Source organism: Tachyglossus aculeatus, chromosome 12, assembly GCF_015852505.1.
Source record: "Tachyglossus aculeatus isolate mTacAcu1 chromosome 12, mTacAcu1.pri, whole genome shotgun sequence".
Lineage (NCBI taxonomy): Eukaryota > Metazoa > Chordata > Mammalia > Monotremata > Tachyglossidae > Tachyglossus > Tachyglossus aculeatus.
This window is the reverse complement of record NC_052077.1, coordinates 20,403,288-20,423,723: the sequence shown is the minus strand read 5'-3', so window position 1 is coordinate 20,423,723 and position 20,436 is coordinate 20,403,288. Positions and strand designations below refer to the sequence as shown.

Genomic DNA, 20,436 nt, shown 5'->3' with positions numbered 1-20,436 from the left:
ATTCTGATTTTAAAGCTTCCAGAAAAAGAAATCCCATCACCTGCATGGTGCTTTCTTCAGTGCCTAATGACTCCTGTTATTATCAAGAAGTTCTTTCTTGTATCTAAATTTCTCAGGCTGCAGTTAAAATATATTTCTCCTTCTATTCTCAGTTGAGAGAGAGAGCAGCTGGACACCATTCTCTGGGTAAAAGAGCTACTTGTATTTCAAAGACCTTCATTAATTTACCCTTTAACTTTCGTTTCTCAGGATAGAATATCATTTCCTCTTAACGTTTGCTTTCTAGTTCTTTCAACATCTCTGTGAACCTTCCCCTGAACCTCCTTCTACCCTTTCCATTTCCCAGTGTGTGGGCTCATAACCTGACTTGATATTCTAGTGAGGGGCTGGTTGAACTTCCCAGTCTTTGCTTTTTTAATAGCATTGAATCACTGAATCCTGTTCTGCCTATGGCAGTGGCAATGGTATTTCATTGAGCACCTAATAATAATAACTGAGATATTTGTTAAGCACTTACTACTTGCCAAGCTCTGGACTAAGTGCTGGGGTGGATATAAGCAAATCGTTTTGGACACAGTTCCTATCCCACTTGGGGCTCACAGTCTTAATCCCCATTTTACAGATGCGGTGACGGAGGCACAGAGAAGTTAAGTGATTTGCCCAAGGCCACACAGCAGTCAAGTGGCAGAGTCAGGATTAGAACTCATGACCTACTGATTCCCGGGCCCATGCTTTATCCACTACACCATGTTGAGTTCAGTGCTGTGTCCTAAGCACTTAATATAAAGTACAAGGTTTATCACGAATCCTAGAGCTCATCTTGCTACACTAACACGGCACACCTCTCAAACAGCAGCGTGAGAAGCAACATGGAATAGTGGAAAGAACAAGGGAATCAGAGCACCCGGGTTCTAATCTCAGCTCTGCCACTTGTCTGTTGTAGGACTTTGGGCAAGTCACAACTTCTCTGTGCCTCAGTTACCTCATCTGTAAAAGAAGGATTAAGACTGTGAGCCCCATGCAGGACATGGACTGCGTCCAACCTGACTCTCTTGTTCATAATAAGCATGTAGTAAGCACTTAACAAACACAATTAAAAAAAAAAATTGCAAGCATTTTCAAAGTATGCATGTCTGAACTTGAACTCTTCCAATATGATTAGAAATTGAAAGCCAAGCTGCTTTGTCAGAGAAAACTGCATTTGAGCGTTAGGAGAGGGGGAAGGGAAAAACTCTACATTTCAACAGAACTATCCCAAGAGTCCAAGACAGGTCAAATGATTGCAATAATGCTACCTGATCTTTTCTCATTAGAACAGAAACATTTCTACCCCTTCTTGTGGTTTGAAAGTCAAACACACATGACACTTTTCTCATTTTGCATTTCAGAAATGATGCCAATATTCCTTTTCTCTGGGTGCAAAATAGTCTTATTTGAACTACTAATCTACTGTCCCAGGGAACGAGTCATCTCCTGGCCCGGAATATAAGAACAGATAGAGGGACCAGGACTGCATAGATTCTATATGTCTAGGAATCTGACAGAGTAAGTCAATAGATCGGCTTCTTCTCAGTTGTAAAGTTTGGCACTTAGGAAGGTGCATTAGGAAGAAGCTGATTTAATGATGAGCTCAATCTGAGTTACTGCATCTCCCTAATTTGTCAGAATTGACTTTTTATGGTATTTGTTAAGCACTTACTAAGACTTAGGCACTGTATTGAGTGTTGGGGTAGATACAAGCTAATCAGGATGGACACAGTCCATGTCTCATATAAGGCTCACAGTCTTAATGCCCATTTTACAGATAAGGTAAACTGAGGCATAAGTGAAATGACTTGCCCAAGGACAAACAAGACCAAGTAGTGGAACTAAGATTGGATGACAGTATGATTCTTTCATTCTGAGATAGATTTATGTCCCTTACCCCTAGTCTGGTCACTTACAGGACCCATGAAAACAGTGACAGTCCTAGCAGTGGATCAAAAGCAAATGTTGAAAACCTCATTTTAAAAACATGAAATCTCTCAGAACAAAACCTAAAATAATGAAAATTATAACTAGCTTGGAAAACTTTGTAGATGACATCTCAACAGATTCCATCAATTATGCTAAATGACCAGTAAAAATGTTCAATCAAAAACTCATTTTAAGGTACACTGTTAATGAACTGTATATAATGATGCTTAATCAAAACCTGACACCCTTCCATGGGAGAAAGGTTCCATAGGACCTCAGGAGCACTATTGTTCAGAACAAAAGATAACATTAAAACAGTATAATTAATAGCCCACACTTATGTGACATTCTCCAAAGAATCTCAGTTTCACAACAGCTTCCACTGTTTTAGAGACAGGAGAAACTGTGGTTCATAATATCACTAATACCATCAGCAGTGACACGCCATTTTGCAGGCTGTTTTTATTTCACTGTATTTCAGTGAAAATAATGGTTAAAACACAAAATTGGCCAATGGACATACTGACCACAGGAAAAAAGAGGGTAATGTTTGCTTTGGATACATATAATTTAAATGTTACCTATTACAATTAGAAAAAAATTCCAAGATGCATATTTCACGAAATGCCACTTGCAACTTAGAGGGTGGGTGAGGTTTAATTAAAGTGGTTTGAAGGTGAAGCTTAAAAGGGACAGAGAGGAGAGGAGGAATGAAAGAGGAGGAGAGAAAGAGGAGCCCCATAGGGGACAGGGACTCTGTTCCATCTGATTACCTTACATCTACCCCAGTGCTTAGTACAGTGCTTGGCACATAGTAAGTGCTCAATATGTACACCATTATTATTAATATTACTATCTTGAGGAAAGAAAAAGAGGAAGGAGGAGGAGAGGGGGAAGATGAAGAAGACGAAGGAGAAGTAAAGGAGAGGAGGAAAAGTGGGAGTGAAAACACAGAAGGGATAAAGCTTATTTCTGCATCCCACCCCCTAACCCCCTCCACCACCAGCTGTTTTCTGCCATCTTCTGATATTTCTGTCACAATAATAATAATAATGGCATTTGTTAAGCATTTACTAGGTGCAAAGCACTGTTCTAAGCGCTGAGGAGGATACAAGGTGATCAGGTTGTCCCACGTGGGGCTCACAGTCTTCACCCCCATTTTACAGATGAGGTAACTGAGGCACAGAGAAGTTAAGTGATTTGCCCAAAGTCACAAAGCTGACAATTGGCAGAGCCGGAATTTGAACCCACAACCTCTGACTCCCAAGCCCGTGCTCTTTCCATTGAGCCACACTGCTTCTCCAATCAAATCAATCAAATCACCTAAGTGGCAGTGGCCATGGCAGCCCAGCCCTGAATGGACCAGTTCAACCAGGGCTGTTGCAGCCCAGGTGGCAGTGATGGGGTGAGGGAAGGAGTCAGAGGACCAAAGTTCTGGATCAACTATGAGGCCAATCCTCAGGATCTGGGATTTGGAAGCTGTCAAAGCCTTTCCAAGAGCTGGACTGTGTGTGCAAGGCTAGGGGCTGCCACAACTCCATTCTCTTTTTTCTATCCTTATTATCGTACTGCTTACGTCACCTTCTCCATTTTGTTGTTAATCAGGTGATAGCATCCCAGGTAAGCTTTAGTTTTTCGAGACATAAACATGAGTGACAAAACTAACTCCTAAATTTCAGGACTGTCTCACTCAAATTGGGAAGATTGGTCTCTTTTAATTTAATTTGCCATTTGTGTCCTTTGAGACCTTAGGAACCAGAGCTCTATCAGAAAATGCATATGGAAATGAAGGCAGAGAAGATTGTAGTGTTAATAAATCTGACATAACCTTCTGACCTTCTAACCTTAAGACCCAGAACCGGGGACAGTAAGGTCCCTTTTTGCCTCCCACAATACGTCTACTATTGCAGGAGTGTTCTCATATGGGACTTCTTATCCACGCTGCCAGTGTCTTTTGAACAAATTGATCCCACTAATCTACAGTCCAGTGAGGTAGGTCAAAACTAACAGTTATTATCCCAATTTCACTGACAGAAAAATTTAGATATTGAGAAGGAACATCATTCCCCAAGTCACTTGGAGAACTTTGGCTACAAGATGGGTCTGAGAGATGAGTGTATGAGTGTCTTTATATTAGGCCCAATACTGTGGGTCTCTTACACGAAAAAAAAAGATGTGGCTTCAAATACGGATTTGTTCATTAATAGCCATAAATTAGCAGGCAGAGTTTTTTACTTTTACTTTAAGGGTGTAAAAAAAAAATGTATCATTGCAACCTACTGCAAGTGTATTCAAATCCAACATCAAAAACATTGAACACATGAAATCCAGAGCCATTGTTTAAAATGGCTATGATACTAAAAGTTCACCAAAGTCAGATCTGGGATACTTGGTGCACCAGCCTGATTGCACCGCCCCTCGTAGGCCTTTCTTCTGCTGAAGAAAAGTTGGTATTTTTCCTCAATCAACATTCCTTCCATGCTTGCACTCACAGAGGTCACTCTGAAATAAAAGATGTAGTCCTCATCTGCATTTCATAGTTTATTTCTAACAGGAAGACCTTCTCGCTATGTGACATATTTTGTTTCTAGCATGAAGAGTTTTACTCTTTTTCTTTCCCCACGACCAAAGCAAAAATCTAAACTGAAAATTCTCAGACCTCTCATCTAAGACTAAGCAATCTTGTCATAGTGACACCCATAGTCACTAAACTAAAGCATTTTTGTGTTAAATATATATTCTCTTGTTCAGGCTATCATAAATCTCCAGGACTAGCTTCTTTCTGCACCACCTTAATCAGACAATTAATCTATCCACATTGTAGCCTTCAATTTCACTGGGTCCCCATGTGCTCAGATAGTTTGAAAAAGGACACATACAGGTCCCTATTATTAGTCTTATAAAAATTTCTCATTGTATTTTTTTTTGTCAAAAATTGCTTCTTAACCCAAATTAACCACTCTAGACTGGGATTTATGGTACCTATTGGGAAATCCACCAGTGCCTGAAACCAAGACTGAAAAATGGTTTCACAAATGACTAAGGGAAACAGGTTCACTGTTCAATTACGGTTAAGACTTTACACACATACACACCTTTTCTTTGGAAATGAAAATGACTGAACAGTAAAATCTTATGCATGAATATGGGTGTAGTCAACAATTCATTGCACACCACATACAGATAACAATTATCCTTTTTTTAAATCCCTTTACTACCCTACCCTGACTGTTGGACGGTGCTATTTTTCAAGATAATCCCATCTCCTGTTGGAGCTTGTATTATTACTACACTCAATCAAATTTCATGCTGCATATGACCTAGGAAATTTCAGAAACTGGAGTTAGAACTATATTTCCCAAAAGGCAAAGTGGCTGATTTCTCAAATTTTCCAGTGGCCACTGGGCTTCCCGGAAGAAGTTTGTGTCTTCATCCAGAGATGGAATTTACACCACCCTCCAAGGTTAACCCAAGCTTTTATAATGTCAACGTGCTGCTAAACATTGTTAACACTCAAAACATCCCGCAGCATCTGAGAATCAGACCCAAGTGAAGCCTTCAAAAAACCGTGTTGCATCTTGTAACATGTGTGACAGGTGATGAGATGACAGAGCAGGAGAGATCAAGAATTACTCAGACTTCCATGACACAAAAATGCTAAACATCACTAAAGACCTTATGGAGGCTCTAGTCTCATCACAGACAAGGAGGGAAGAACATTTCCATGCTCTCCTCAACATGCCTTCTATTATTGAAGAGGAGGCTCTGCAAAATATTAGAAACCTTCCAATATGTGAAGACATGGCACTTGTACCAACTATTGAGGAAGTCATTGCAGGAGTCAACCATGAAAAATGGAAAAGCACCTGGACCTGATGGCATACCTGCTGAGATCTTCAAATAAGGACAGGACACCCTGCTTAAGCGCTTGTACAAACTCTTCCTCAACGTAGGTGGGGACCACTAAGGAAATGTCACAGGATCTACAAAGAGAAAAGTGAAAGTAGATTACCACAATTTTCAAGGTATCTTATTACTCTCTAGGTAGAATTCTCCTGAAACAGCTACTCAAGAATATCATCCTTCAAGGCCCTGCTGAGAGCTCACCTCCTCCAGGAGGCCTTCCCAGACTGAGCCCCTTCCTTCCTCTCCCCCTCGTCCCCCTCTCCATCCCCCCATCTTACCTCCTTCCCTTCCCCACAGCACCTGTGTATATGTATATATGGGTGTACATATTTATTACTCTATTTATTTATTTTACTTGTACATTTCTATCCTATTTATTTTATTTTGTTGGTATGTTTGGTTCTGTTCTCTGTCTCCCCCTTTTAGACTGTGAGCCCACTGTTGGGTAGGGACTGTCTCTATGTGTTGCCAATTTGTACTTCCCAAGCGCTTAGTACAGTGCTCTGCACATAGTAAGCGCTCAATAAATACGATTGATTGATTGATTGATTGATCAGACTGAACTCTTCAAGCCATAAAATGGCACAGCTGTTATGATCTTTTTTATCGTATTTATTAAGCCCTTACTATGTGACAGACACTGTACTAAGCCCTGGGGTAGTTACAAGCTCATCAGGTTGGACACAGTCCATGTCCCACATGGGGCTCACAGTTTTCACCCCTATTTTACAGATAGGTAACTAAGGCACAGAGCAGTTAAGTGACTTGCCCAAGGTCACACAGCGGACAAATGGCCGAGCTAGGATTAGAACCCAGGTCCTCTGACTCCCAGACATGTGCTCTATCAACTAGCCAATGCTATCCACTAGGAAATGCTGCTTCACTTGGTTGACCTTTGTTGCGTTTGATACCACGAGTACTCTGGCCTCTAGAAATTACTTGGCAAATTTCCCTGCCCTGAAAAGTCTATCAAGGTTCTGAGACTATGTCATGACAGCATGGCTCGGGGGGAAGGGAGGAAAGTTCCCTGTCTGATCCATTTCCCATTGCTGATGGACTAGAGCAGGGATGGGTAGTTGGCCTGTTCCAGTAAAAAATGATGGCATTTGTTAAGTAATTACTATGTGTCAAGCACTGTTCTAAGCACTGGGATAGATACATGCTAATCAGGTTGGACACTGTCCCACATGAGGCTCACAGTCTTAATCTCCATTTTACAGATGAGGTAATTGAGGCACAAAGTAAAGTGATTTGCCCAAGCTCACACAGCAGATAAGTGGCAGAGCCACTTATCTTACCTAACCACTTATTCTACCGAGCCACTTACTCTACCTAAGCTTTTATTCTACCTAATCATACTGGAAGTTACCACAAGAAACCTTTAGACTGTGAGCCCACTGTTGGGTAGGGACTGTCTCTATGTGTTGCCAATTTGTACTTCCCAAGCGCTTAGTACAGTGCTCTGCACATAGTAAGTGCTCAATAAATATGATTGATTGATTGATTGGATGTAGACATTAAAATATGCTTCTACTCCTCCAGAAACCCTTTCAACTCAAACGATTTTGCACAGCACAATAGCTGCATGTCAATCAATATGCCTTCGAAGCAGCCACCCAAGAAGACATATATTTACTAACTGTAAACTGTACCACCAACTCTTTCAGGCAATCTGGGCGGATAATGTCTTTAGAACAATGAGGAGATGGATGAGCCAGCACCAGTTGTTATATACATAATTAAAACGTATTGGCAACAGAGAGCTAAAGGCTGTGACAAAAATATTTTATCTAGGCAGTACACTGACCATCAAGGAAGTAGAAAACAGAATCAGGAAGGCCAGCACATAATTTGGGAGACTTTCAAACAGGATGGCGGCGGAGTGGTATTCAGACCAAACCAACAGAATCTGTGATGGAGCTTGATTTTGTCCAAGATTCTCCTTGGCTGTGAGACCTGAAAACCCCACAGGTGCTTCATCTAGTTCCTTGAGCAGTTCTATCAGTGACATTTACAGGCCACATAATATGACGAGGTCGCAAACAATGAAGTTCTAGAATGTAGTCAGTCTCCTAGAATCGAAGCTTTGCTATCCTCTCAACAGAGTTATACTGGGTGGAACAAGTGAGGCAAACGTGAAAGTTAGATAGAAGTGCTGACTGGAGAGCTGAAATTGGGAACACTAAAATCAAGAATATCAGAGGAAATGTTCTAAGGACACAACAAAAGCAAAGATTCAGACAATGCTGCATCCCTGTTGAAACTGGGAGCCAATGACCAAGGACAGATTACCACGACGCTGCTCTCAAGAAGGAATCGGTTCTCTTCGAGAAAAAGTTCTATAAGAAATAACGAAAAAGAAGGACACAAAGACAAACTCTGCGAATGGGACGCTGTGAACGTTCAACATATAACCAGAGACAGGCTATTTTGTGCCCAGTGTTGGAACTGTGGATTTAGCATTGACCTTTTCATTCCTGTACTCATCCACTTCAACATCAGTGCCGTCTTCAAATATGAAGGACAATTCTCCCTATATATGTATAGAACTGTGCAGGGATAACATACCTCTTCCTCTAACTGTTCTTCTACACGTTGTTGCTGTGCTTGCTGCCATGTTTATAGCTATTTATTGCCTGATCAATATTCATAGGAAGGTTAGTCTTAGAAATAAGGAACTGGATTTCTGATTGGTGGGCTAAATCTTAGCTTTTCCTTATTTGAATTCCAACCCTCCTCTAAGTAAATCCTGCCGTGAGGAAATCGTCTCTGAGTAAATGACTATATGTTGCTAACATTGAGTCGGTGGTAATTATAATAATTGTGGTATTTGTTAAGGGCTTACCAGATGCCAAGCACTGTACTAAGTGCTGGGGTAGGTATAAAATCACTAGGTCAGACACAGTCCCTGTCCCACATGGGTCTCGTAGTCTATAAGTCTGTGAATCCCCTCTCAAAAGTATTCACCCAAACCTTCCTAGCTGCCCATTTTTGTTATTTTTTTAATGGTATTTGTTAAGCACTTACTATGTGCCAGGCACTGTACTATGCACTAGGGTGGATAAAAGCTAACTTTAGGTTGGACACAGTCCATGTCCCATATGGGGCTCACAGTCTTAATCCTCATTTTGCAGATGAGGTAACTGACGTACAGAGAAGTTAGGTGACTTGCCCAAGATCACACAGCAGCCAAGTGACTCTTTGTGGCTCTCAGGCCCACAGTTTCAATCTAAGCCCAGCTAAGGCCATCTAACCACCCCTGTTCCTTTAGAATGCCTTGACTGGAGGAGAGCTTTTACTTTTACTTTCCATTCAAGATACTTTATCAAGGTGTTCCAAATGATTGAGTCATTTCCCAATTGGAATCCTGCCAGTCATTCATTCATTCAATCGTATTTATTGAGCGCTTACTGTGTGCAGAGCACTGTACTAAGCGCTTGGAAAGTACAAGTCGGCAACATATAGAGACGGTCCCTACCCAACAGTGGGCTCACAGTCTAGAAGGGGGAGACAGAGAACAGAGACAACAGAGACAGAGAACAAAACCAAACATATTAACAAAAATAAAATAAATAGAATAAATATGTACAAATAAAATAGAGTAATAAATATGTATAAACATATATACATATATAAAGGTGCTGTGCCATTGTGTTTGTATGTTCCTTTTGCTTTCCTGGGCTTTATGAAGTCTCTGCTCAGGGAAAACAACTGCCCTCCTAATAGTCCCATACCAGGCTGTTTCTTCTGTTCCTATTTCCCCTGAACAGGACATTGCTTCACCACATTATTTGAGGATGTTTCACCTTCTCTTTAAAACATCTGTCTGCCTTCCCTGCAGTTCATTCATTCATATTTATTGAGCACTTACTGTGTGCAGAGCACTGTACTAAGCGCTTGGGAATTCAATCAGCAGTGTCATGGGAAACAGCATGGCCTAGTGGAAAGAGCAAGAGCCTGGGAGTCAATCAATCAATCAATCATATTTATTGAGCGCTTACTGTGTGCAGAGCACTGTACTAAGCGCTTGGGAAGTACAAGTTGGCAACAGAGACAGTCCCTACCCAACAGTGGGCTCACAGTCTAAAATGGAGTCTAAAAGGGAGTCTAAAAGGAGTCAGAGGACATGAGTTCTAATCCTAGCTCTGCCACTCATCTGCTGCGGAACCTTGGGCAAGTCATTTAACTCCTCTGTGCCTCGGTTACCTCATTTGTAAAACGGGAACTAAATCCTACTCTTTCCTACCGTGAGTCCCATGAGAGACAGGGAATGTACCCAACCTGATTATCTTGTATCTACCCCAGTGCTTAGTACAGTGCTTGGCACATAGTAAGCACTTAACGAGTACAAGTTATTATTATTTTCTGTTCTTCTCACACATCCCTCCTCGAGAAGCCATATTACAATGAGCAGGGCTCCGATGCTGGTGGACTAAGTAAATTCTATGATCTCACTGTCGGTGAATCCGACTTTGTCATCTGTATCAAGAATGGCCATTAGGCATGTGAGGAGATTCATGGGCTGAATTCTAATCCTTTGGACTTCTGTGTGACTTTAGGCAAATCACTTCACCTCTCTGTGACTCATTTCCTCATCTGCAAAATGACAGTAAGAAACCTGCTCTCTCTACTTCTTGGATTGAAAACCCTATGCAGGACAGAGGCTGTGTCCAACTTGATTATCAAGAAGCAGTGTGGCTTAGTGGAAAGAGCAAGGGCTTGGGAGTCAGAGGTCATGGGTTCTAATGCTGGCTCCAACACTTGTCAGCTGTGTGACTTTGGGCAAGTCATTTAACTTCTCTGTGCCTCAAGTTACCTCATCTGTAAAATGGGGATAGAGACTGTGAGCCCCAGTGGGACAACCTGATAACCTTGTATCTACCCCAGCGGTTAGAACACTGCTTGGTACATCTTAAATGCTTAACAAATACCATTATTATTATTATTACCCCAGTATTTAGCAAAGTGTTTTGGAACATAGTAAACACTGAATAAATATTGTTAGAAAAACTAGGACCAACAGGGATTAAGGGAGTAGGAATAGGACGAGGAAGGATTGAGCTTTGAAAATTGAATCCAATGGGCTCTCTGAACTTCAGTTCCTATTACCTACAATTAATTTTACCACTCAAGTTTCATTGTCCCATATAACTGCACTTTTTTTAATGGTATTTGTTAAGTGCTTTCTATGTACCAGGCACTTTACTAAGTGCTGGGGTAGACATAAGGTTGTCATGTTGGGCACAGTCCCTGTCCCTCATGGGGAGCACAGTCTTAACCCCCATTTTACAGATAAGGTAACAGACACAGAGTAGTGATGTCATCTGCTCAAGGTCACAGAGCAGACAAGTGGTGGAGCTGGGATGGCCATCTGTATCCTCCAAACGTAATGATAAGGTGGGTATGTGGTATTTTTTGTTTTACAAAATGGGGACACGCAAGTTCGGAAGGGTTAAGTCACTTGTTCGAGATCACCCAGAACTCAATGATAAAGTAAGAACGGATATGACTTCCTTTCCCTGGTCTAAGAAATGCTGCCTTTGGGACTCTGAGAGTGAGGGGACATGCCTTTTCAGTGAGTTCTATATTAATCTCATTTCATAGGTGCAATAAAAATTATTCCCCTTTAAAAGTGCTGCAATCTTCATCCCGTCACCATATCCATCCATCCCTGATTAAGCCCTCTCTGCCCCAACTTGGTCTCCCTTCTGTGTTGTCTACGCACATCAATCTCTCACCTTTGGACACACAGTACAGTACTTATGTTCCTATAATTGTATACTATAAATTACCTATTCATTCATATTAATGTCTGTCTCCCCTTCTAGACTGAAAGCTCATTATGGGAAGGGAATATGTCTGCTAATTCTGCTGTATTGTACTCTTCCAAGTGCTTGGTAGAATGCTGTGCACATAGTAAGTGCTCAATATGATTGATTAAATAGGATTGATTTATCCATGCCTGTATTGTGTGTGTCACCACCAATCTGCCCATCCCCTTTTTCCACCTAAGCAGTTTCACTGGAGAAAAGAGAGGAAGGATAGTACCTCATTTTTATTAATTGTTGCTTTATAGACCTAATTAAATTCCTTCTGTCAGGGATGCTATTTTTCCCACCATTGCCCTTTTTCCCCCTCAAAAGGTTTTTGTAGTGTGTTATTTTTCCAGTGTAACAAAAGATCATTATAATTTTCAATTTCAGGTCTCATCACTCTTCCTCCTTCATTTTTTAGCCATTAGTTTTGATTCCCTTTCTGTACCCTGCAGCACCTTATGAAATATAAAACGCAATGAAACATTCAAGCGCCTGACGTTCTCCTAGTGGGTTTTCAGAGATGCAATAAGCACGCGTGGGCTTCAGCCTTCATTTTATCAGCTCCGACCTCCCCCCCAGCCCCACGACGTGTGGGGTGATTCTTGAAGACCTTCCAGAATGGCATGGCTGGCGGGCGGCCCCACCACTAGCAAGCAAAAGCATTTAGACGGCAGCAATGTCAGTGGCAGTTTGTTTGTCCTGCTCCTTGGCCAGGGGTGCCCTGGGGCAGCCGACTCAGCCTACAGCTGTCAGGGAAGGGGGTATAGGTCAGAAGACTATATTGATAATAATAATAATACTTTTGGTATTTTTTCAGTGTTTACTATGCGCCAAGCACTGTTCTAAGCACTGGGGTAGATACAAGGTAATCAGGTTGTTCCATGTGGGGCTCACATTCTTAAACCCCATTTTACAAATGAGGTAACTAAAGCACAGAGAAGTTAAGTGGCTTGGCCAAGGTCACCCAGCTGACAAATGGCGGAGCAGGGATTAGAACCCATGTCTTCTGGTTCCCAAGCCTGTGCTCTTTCCACTAAGCCAAGCTGTTTCTCTAGCCATGTTGCTTCGGCCTGGGAGTCAGAAGAACCTGGGTTCTAATCCTGGCTCTGCCACGTTTCTACTGGGTGACTTAGGGCAAGTAACAACTTGTACTTCCCAAGTGCTTAGTACAGTGCTCTTCACACAGTAAGCACTCAATAAATACGATTGAATGAATGAACTTCTCTGCACCTCAGTTAACTCATCTGTAAAATGGGGATTAAGACTGTGTGCCCTATGTGGGAAGGGACTTGTCCAACCTGATAAGTTTGTATCTACCCCAGTGCTTAGAACAGTGCTTGACACATAGTAAACACTTTGTGGCTCGGTGGAAGGAGCCCGGGCTTTGGAGTCAGAGGTCAGGGGTTCAAATCCCGGCTCCGCCAACTGTCAGCTGTGTGACTATGGACAAGTCACTTCACTTCTCTCGGCCTCAGTTCCCTCATCTGTAAACTGGGGATTAAAACTGTGAGCCCCCCGTGGGACAACCTGATCACCTTGTAACCTTCCCAGCGCTTAGAACAGTGCTTTGCACATAGTAAGTGCTTAATAAATGCCATTATAAAAACAAATACCATCATTATTATTTTGACTTATGGATACAGTCACTGTGCCCTGGAATGGCTCCTGCCATTGGCTCCACAATGAACAACTGTGCTGTTGGCTGGCTGGCAGGAGACAGATGCCCTCTGAGGGACAAGGCCTGAAGGAATGGCCTCTATTTACCTCTTGCCATCCTCATCCTGCCTAGCCAAGTCCCAAAGATGGAGTTCAGATGAGGCACGCAAAGGCGAATCCATTCCATCCTGGAGAGACCCCAAGAAATCCAGCTCTTCATCAGTCTGGGGGAGGCACTGGACAGCCTTAGTTAATTCTAGACTGAGTTAGGAATTTGGGGTGCATCCAAATGTAGACTTGGGAGCAGGGAATGCGTCTGTTTATCATTACATCGTTCTCTTCTAATCGCTTAGCACAATGCTTTGCACACAGTAAACGCTCAATAAATATGACTGAATTCAATTGACTTGAATGTGCTTCCATCTGGGACCCACGCTAATCAATCAATGATATTTGTTGAGTGCTTAATGTGGGCACAGCACTGTACTACATACTTGGGAGATTACAATATAGTAGAGTTAATAATAATAATTATGGTGTTTGTTAAACCCTTACTGTGTGCCAGGCACTGTACTAAAAGCTGGGGTGGGTACAAACAAATTGGTTTGGACACAGTCCCTGTCCCACGTGGGGCTCACAATCTCACTTCCCATTTTACCGATGAGGTAACCGAGGCACAGAGAAGTTAAGTGACTCACTCTAGGTCACACAGCAGACAAGTGGTGGAGCCAGACTTAGAACCTGTGATTTTCTGACTCTCAGGCCTGTGCTCTACCCATTAGGCCGTGCTGCTTCTCAGAGTTGGTAGACATGTTCCCTGCCCACAACAAGCTTACATCTGAATCTCCTGAAAATCTTGGCCTGGCCTTCAGGAGATCTTCTGGACTGCTGGTGACCCAGAGGTGAAGTAGATCCTTCGCCTAAATCTCTGCACACCAGATCCCGCATGAGGACCTGGGCCGGAATCCAACCGATCTCTGCCAGGGATGACAGTGAAGGACTGGAACGAAGCTTCTGACCTCACTCCTTTCTATTACTAGGTCTGTCTAGTCTTGCACACCACATGGCAGTGTGCTGGATGCCATACAGGCTAGGTTAAACAAACAGATGCTGCTCTCTGGGAGCTTGCACTCCAAAGCAGACACTACTGATTCAGAAAGGGCACACAGCCCAGATAAGCATGCAACAGAGCAAGTGTTAAACACTACTTGCCCAATTAAATCTGCATTAAATATATTACACACAAACCTAAGCATTTGGAGCTTGTATGCTGGAGAGTGAAGAGTGATTTATGTGAGCTGAATGTTAAGTGAAGGTGGGAGCAGGGCAAAATTCCCACCTCCGTGCCAGTTGGACTGCAAAGAAGAAATGGAATTTCAGGAAGTCTTTGAGTTTCAAAGGGAGGGGGATGTAGGGAGTGGGCGAGGGAAGATGTTCGCCAGGCCGACAACACAGAGAGGGAGACAGTCCAGAGACATGAGTGGAGACATATCTGTCTCTTTCTCTCTGTCCTTTTCTTTGCCATTCTGTCTTTGTTTTGTCTATGTCTCTTTGTCTCTCTGTTTCCTTCTTTGTCTAGCCCTGTCTCTCTCTGTCTCTCGCTCAATCATTTTTTTGCCTTCCTTTTCTTTCTCTCCATCTTGCATTTTTTATACCCACTCTACTTGACCATGTCCCTCTGATCCTTTCTAGACTGTAAGCTTGTTGTGGGCAAGGAACATGTCTACTGACTCTGTTGTATTGGGCTGTTCCACGTACTTAGTACAGTGCTCTGCTCATAGTAAGTGCTCAATAAATAGAACTGGTTGATTGAATCATCAGAAAAAGGAAAGAGGTGACAGAAGTTCCTTTTTCTTAGTCAATAAGGAGAGGAAGGAGGAAAATGATTTTCATGGTGAAACAAAAATGTCTACTGAGATTTTAGGAACTACAAATGGTTGGCTTACTCTACAATCATTGCAGCAGTGCTGCAGCAACGATTTTGTGAAAATTTGCCAGAAATACAAGTGGCAGGCACTGATAATAATAATGATAAGAACCATTACAGTGGTATTTGTTAAGCACTTATTAGGTACTAAGCACTGGGGTAGATATGGGATGATTAGCTCAGACACAGTCTCTGTCCCCTCTGGGACTCACAGTCTAAGTAGAAGGGTTAAGAGGTGTTGAATAACAGGTGTTCAATCTCCATTTTACAGATAAAGACAAACTGAAGCACAGAGAAGTTAAGTGACTTGTCAAGATCACACAGCAGGCAAGTAGCAGTCGGGATTAAAATACAAGTCCTCTGGCTCCCATTCCTATGCTCTTTCCAGGAAGACACTCTGCCTAATGAATCCACCCACCTGCCTGGACACCCGGGAACTGGGTAAATAATGGTGGCATTTGTTAGGCGCTTACTATGTGCAAAGCACTGGGGGGGATACAAGGTGACCAGGTTGTCCCACGTGGGGCTCACAATCTTAATCCCCATTTTACAGATGAGGTAACAGGCTCAGAGAAGTTAAGTGACTTGCCCAAGATCACACAACAGACATGTGGCAGAGCTGGGATTCAAACCCATGACCTCTCACTCCCAAAACCCGGCTCTTTCCACTGAGCCACGCTGCTTCTCTAAACGTGGCTGGTAGATACTGACCTTGAAAAGAGTATAGGGTACTGACCTTAAGAGGGTATAGGAGCCCAGCAAAGTGGTGATCTTTGCCCTCAACCCCTGCTGAACTCAACTCCCTCACCCCCTCATCCCTTCCATCAGTCTTACACCACCCACATCCAGCACTTGATTCCCACCATAGGACACTTCCTCTACTCTCATGCTTAAGAACAGTGTTTGGGACAAAATAAGCGCTTAACACCATCATTATTATTATTATTACGATGTAGGATGCTGTTGGCGGAACTCCAGGCACCAGGCCGATTTCAGCCACTTTAAATTTATCGTTTTTTTCTACAACATTGTCCTCTCTTCCAATCAACAACATTACTTCACCTCCTTCAAATCCTTATCCCTACAGTGCCTGGCAATTATTACAGACCTTTGATTCTCTCTTGAAACCAGCCGCCCATCACTCTCTTGCTCCTGATACCATGCAACTTCTCTGGTGACAAAATCAAAACATTTAAGCATGAGTTCCCCAAAGTCTCCTGCTCACATTCAGTATTTATTTACATATCTCCCACATCTCACTATTTAACTATTAACTCACGCATATACCATTTTTCTTCTTTATCTGATCTACAAATTATTCTGGGTTCTGTCTCCCCACTAGATTGTAAGCTCCTTCACGTTAGGGATCATGTCTACTAACTCTGTTGTACACTCCCATGTGTTTACTACCGTGCTCTGCATACTGTCCTTTCGGGAAGGACTAGCAATTGATTGACTGAATCCCCAGGAGAGCTAGGAAGGACTCAGTCCTCAGAACTTCCAGTTCAGGAGTTCTTGCAACAGTCCAGAATCGAATAATAATGCTATATAATAATAATAATAATGATGGTATTTGTTAAGCGCTTACTATGTGCCAAGCACTGTTCTAAGCACTGGGGAGGACCCCAGGTAATCAAGTTGTCCCACGTGTGGCTCACAGTCTTAATCCCCATTTTACAGATGAGGTATCTGAGGCCCAGAGAAGTTAAGTGACTTGCCCGCAGTCACACAGCTGACAAGTGGCAGAGCCGGGATTAGAACCCATGACCTCTGACTCCCAAGCCCGAGCTCTTTCCATGCTGCTTCTCTGATTCCCAGGGTGACCCTGTGGACAGGACTGTGCATTCAGGAAGGAATGATCCATCCATGGAAGACTGTGAGCCCACTGTTGGGTAGGGACCACCTCTATATGTTGCCAATTTGTACTTCCCAAGTGCTTATTACAGTGCTCTGCACACAGTAAGCGCTCAATAAATACGATTGAATGAATGAATGAATGAATGAAGGGTCCTGGGTTTTCTTAGTCCCACAGCCAAGCAAGAAAGAATCAGTTCCCTATGCAAAGCCTTAGCCCCAGATGGTGGAACCAGCCACAATATTGAGACTGACATGCCCCTCTACACACCTTGTAGTCCTCCTGCAATAACTCCTATATATCCTTCTATTTTGTCATTTCCCCTATCTGTAATTGATTTTAATGTCTGTCTTCCCCTCTAGACTGTAAGCTCCTTATGGGCACCAAGATTGTGACTACCAACTCTGCAGTGATCTTCCAAGCTCCTGATACAGTGCTTTGCACACATAAAGCACTCAATAAATATCACTGATTATTTAAGATTTTGAAAGCAGCCAGAATCTGGGTTTGAATGACCAAACATTTTCTCAGCATTTCCCTGACCCCACAGCCCACTTGCTAGATTCACGTGCTGCCGAATTTGTTGCCAAATTGAGCTTTCCAAGCGCTTAGTACAGTGCTCTGCACACAGTCAGCGCTCAATAAATACGATTGAATGAATGAATGACTATGATCAAATATTTATTCATTTAATCATATTTATTGAGCACTTACTGTGTGCAAAGCACTGTACTAAGTGCTCAAAAAGTACAATTTATCAGGAATAACAGTTTATCATTATTATGAAATATTTATCAAAAAGTGTAACCAACATTTTAAATATTTAGTTTAATGATTCTTTGAAGGTGCCATTATTCCAGGGTTTGTTTGTTTCTCACTGTAGCATAGTGCTGGTGGCATTATTAAACTGTAATGGAAATAGAAAAATCTCATACTCCAAATGCATTTAGTATATAAATCAGTGCATTATATTAAATAAAGCATCTGCTGCAAGAACTTCCTATTTACTTAGTGCTTTCAGGAGATAAAGGATTTGCTTTGATTCTTTGAATAAATCCAGTGAACCATCTCCCCATTTGAGGATTAATCATAATTGCAACAATGGTTACAAAATAAGCTTAGAGCATTTTTATTATTAATCACCAATCCTGTGCTACAGGCAACCAGTAAATTGGGGAAGAGGGAAATTTCAAGTCAGTGCACAAAATAGCAAAGTCCCGGTTAAATTAGTGTGTCAAGATTTGTTAATTATTCAGGTGCAGCTCCAGGTGTTGCCATGGAAATCATACCTATGTATGCTATATTCCTATGTATAAAACAAATCCACATAGACACATCTATGAACCAACAGTTAGATGTGTCTGCACATTACAATGTTCACTGAAATGTATTTTGTTATATGTGAGTACTCTATAAGATCCCTTTTGGGGATGTTAAGGAGATAGCTCATGCAACCTGGCTCAACTACAAATTCATGTTCCAAGACAGGTATGTAGGACAAAGATTTCCTTTACAACATGAGGCTTTCCATCATCTTTTATTCAAAGCAGTCTAATCACAGACAGGCATTTGCCTGTCAACTGGGTTTAGGTTTCAGCACCCATGTTCCAGGTGCACCCTTGCTGGTTTTGTAGGTAACAAATAGGTTTAGGTGACATTCAGGCCCCTCTACTGCTTTCATCATGAGTTCTTTGTTATCCTGTAGGACAGGCATTAGCATTACACTGAGACTACTGTATTGCAAGTGAAAAGAGAAACCTGAACCTCATAGATATTATAACATTGCAGCATTGGCTGGAACTCCAGAGGCTCCGATCCAAGTAATAACAAATGCGAAATTTTAACACCCCACAGGGTGGTATTGATAACCCAACTTAAGCCTAGACTGTAACCTCATTAGGGGCAGGGAACAGGTCCACTAATTCTGTTGTATTGCACTCTCTCAAGAGCTTAGTGAAGTGCTCTGCATGTCATAAGCACTCAATAAATATCATTGATTGATTGACAGATATAGACCCTACAAGAAAAACAGCTCTGCTAGCTGACTTTTTAGGGGAAGCCCAAGAGGCTAGAAACAGCGTGACATAGTGGAAAGAGCACAGCCTTAGGAATCAAAAGACCTGAGTTCTAATCTCTGCTCCCCCATGTACCTGCTGTGTGACCCTGGGTAAGTCACTGATTGTCTCTGTGCGTCAGTTTCCTCATCTGCAAAATCGGGATTCAATGTGTGTCAACAATAATAATAGTACTTGTTAAGCGCTTACTATGTGCCAAGCACTGTTCTAAGCACTTGGGTAGATATGAGTTAATCAGGTTGGACACAGTCCTTGTCCTATTTGGGGCTCACACTCTTAATCCGCATTTTACTGAAGAGGTAACAGACTCAAAGAAGTTAAGTGACTTGCCCAAGGTTACACAGCAGACTTATGACAGAGCCAGGATTAGAACCCAGGTCCTTCTGACTCCAAGGCCTCACTCTATCCATTAAGCCACACTGCTTTTCCTTCCTAGTTGGAGTGTGAGCCCCATTTGGGACCTGATTATCTTGTATCCATCCTAGAACTTAGTGCTCAGCATATAGTAAGCACTTAAATACCTTTATGATTATTATTATTATCTTGCTTTCTGTGGGGATCAAGATAACAAACTTAAGATACTGCTATGCAAGGAAATCTTCCTTCTTATAAGGCCTGCGGTAAATATTTAATTCAGCCATGGAGAGAGTTATCTGACTTCTTAATTCAGGTCAGGAATAATTAAAACTAATCAACTTTTCTACCTGTAGGGATGAAAGACTGGTTAAACAAAAAAAGATAGATTGGTCAGTAATTCTAGGCGCTCATTTGGAAGGCTAGCCAACTGTATCATTTCACAAAGAAAAGAGCTAAGGATTCCTTATCTTCTGTTATTTATGATTTATGTAATGTGTGCTCCCTTCAAGGCCCTACTGAGAGCCCACCTCCTCCAGGAGGCCTTCCCAGACTGAGCCCCTTCCTTCCTCTTCCCCTCGTCCCCCTCTCCATCCCCCCATCTTACCTCCTTCCCTTCCCCACAGCACCTGTATATATGTTTGTATATATTTATTACTCTATTTTACTTGTACACATCTATTCTATTTATTTTATTTTGTTAGTATGTTTGGTTTTGTTCTCTGTCTCCCCCTTTTAGACTGTAAGCCCACTGTTGGGTAGGGACTGTCTCTATATGTTGCCAACTGGTACTTCCCAAGCACTTAGTACAGTACTCTGCACACAGTAAGCGCTCAATAAATACAATTGATTGATTGATTGATTGTCATGATTATTGCTGATAGTAGTAGC

At 42.1% G+C, this 20,436-nt stretch overlaps 1 long non-coding RNA gene across 2 annotated transcripts in view; it reads right to left on the bottom strand.

The window, feature by feature from the left end:
* Window positions 1–7,795, bottom strand: part of LOC119935833 — a 90,040-nt gene extending 82,245 nt beyond the window's left edge. For both annotated transcript variants that reach the window (XR_005453456.1, XR_005453458.1), the window contains exons 1-2: window positions 7,670–7,795; window positions 5,841–5,939 (exon numbers count right to left, since the gene is read on the bottom strand). This is a non-coding gene — a long non-coding RNA (uncharacterized LOC119935833). The remainder of the gene's footprint in view (window positions 1–5,840; window positions 5,940–7,669) is intronic.
* Window positions 7,796–20,436: the final 12,641 nt, after the last annotated feature.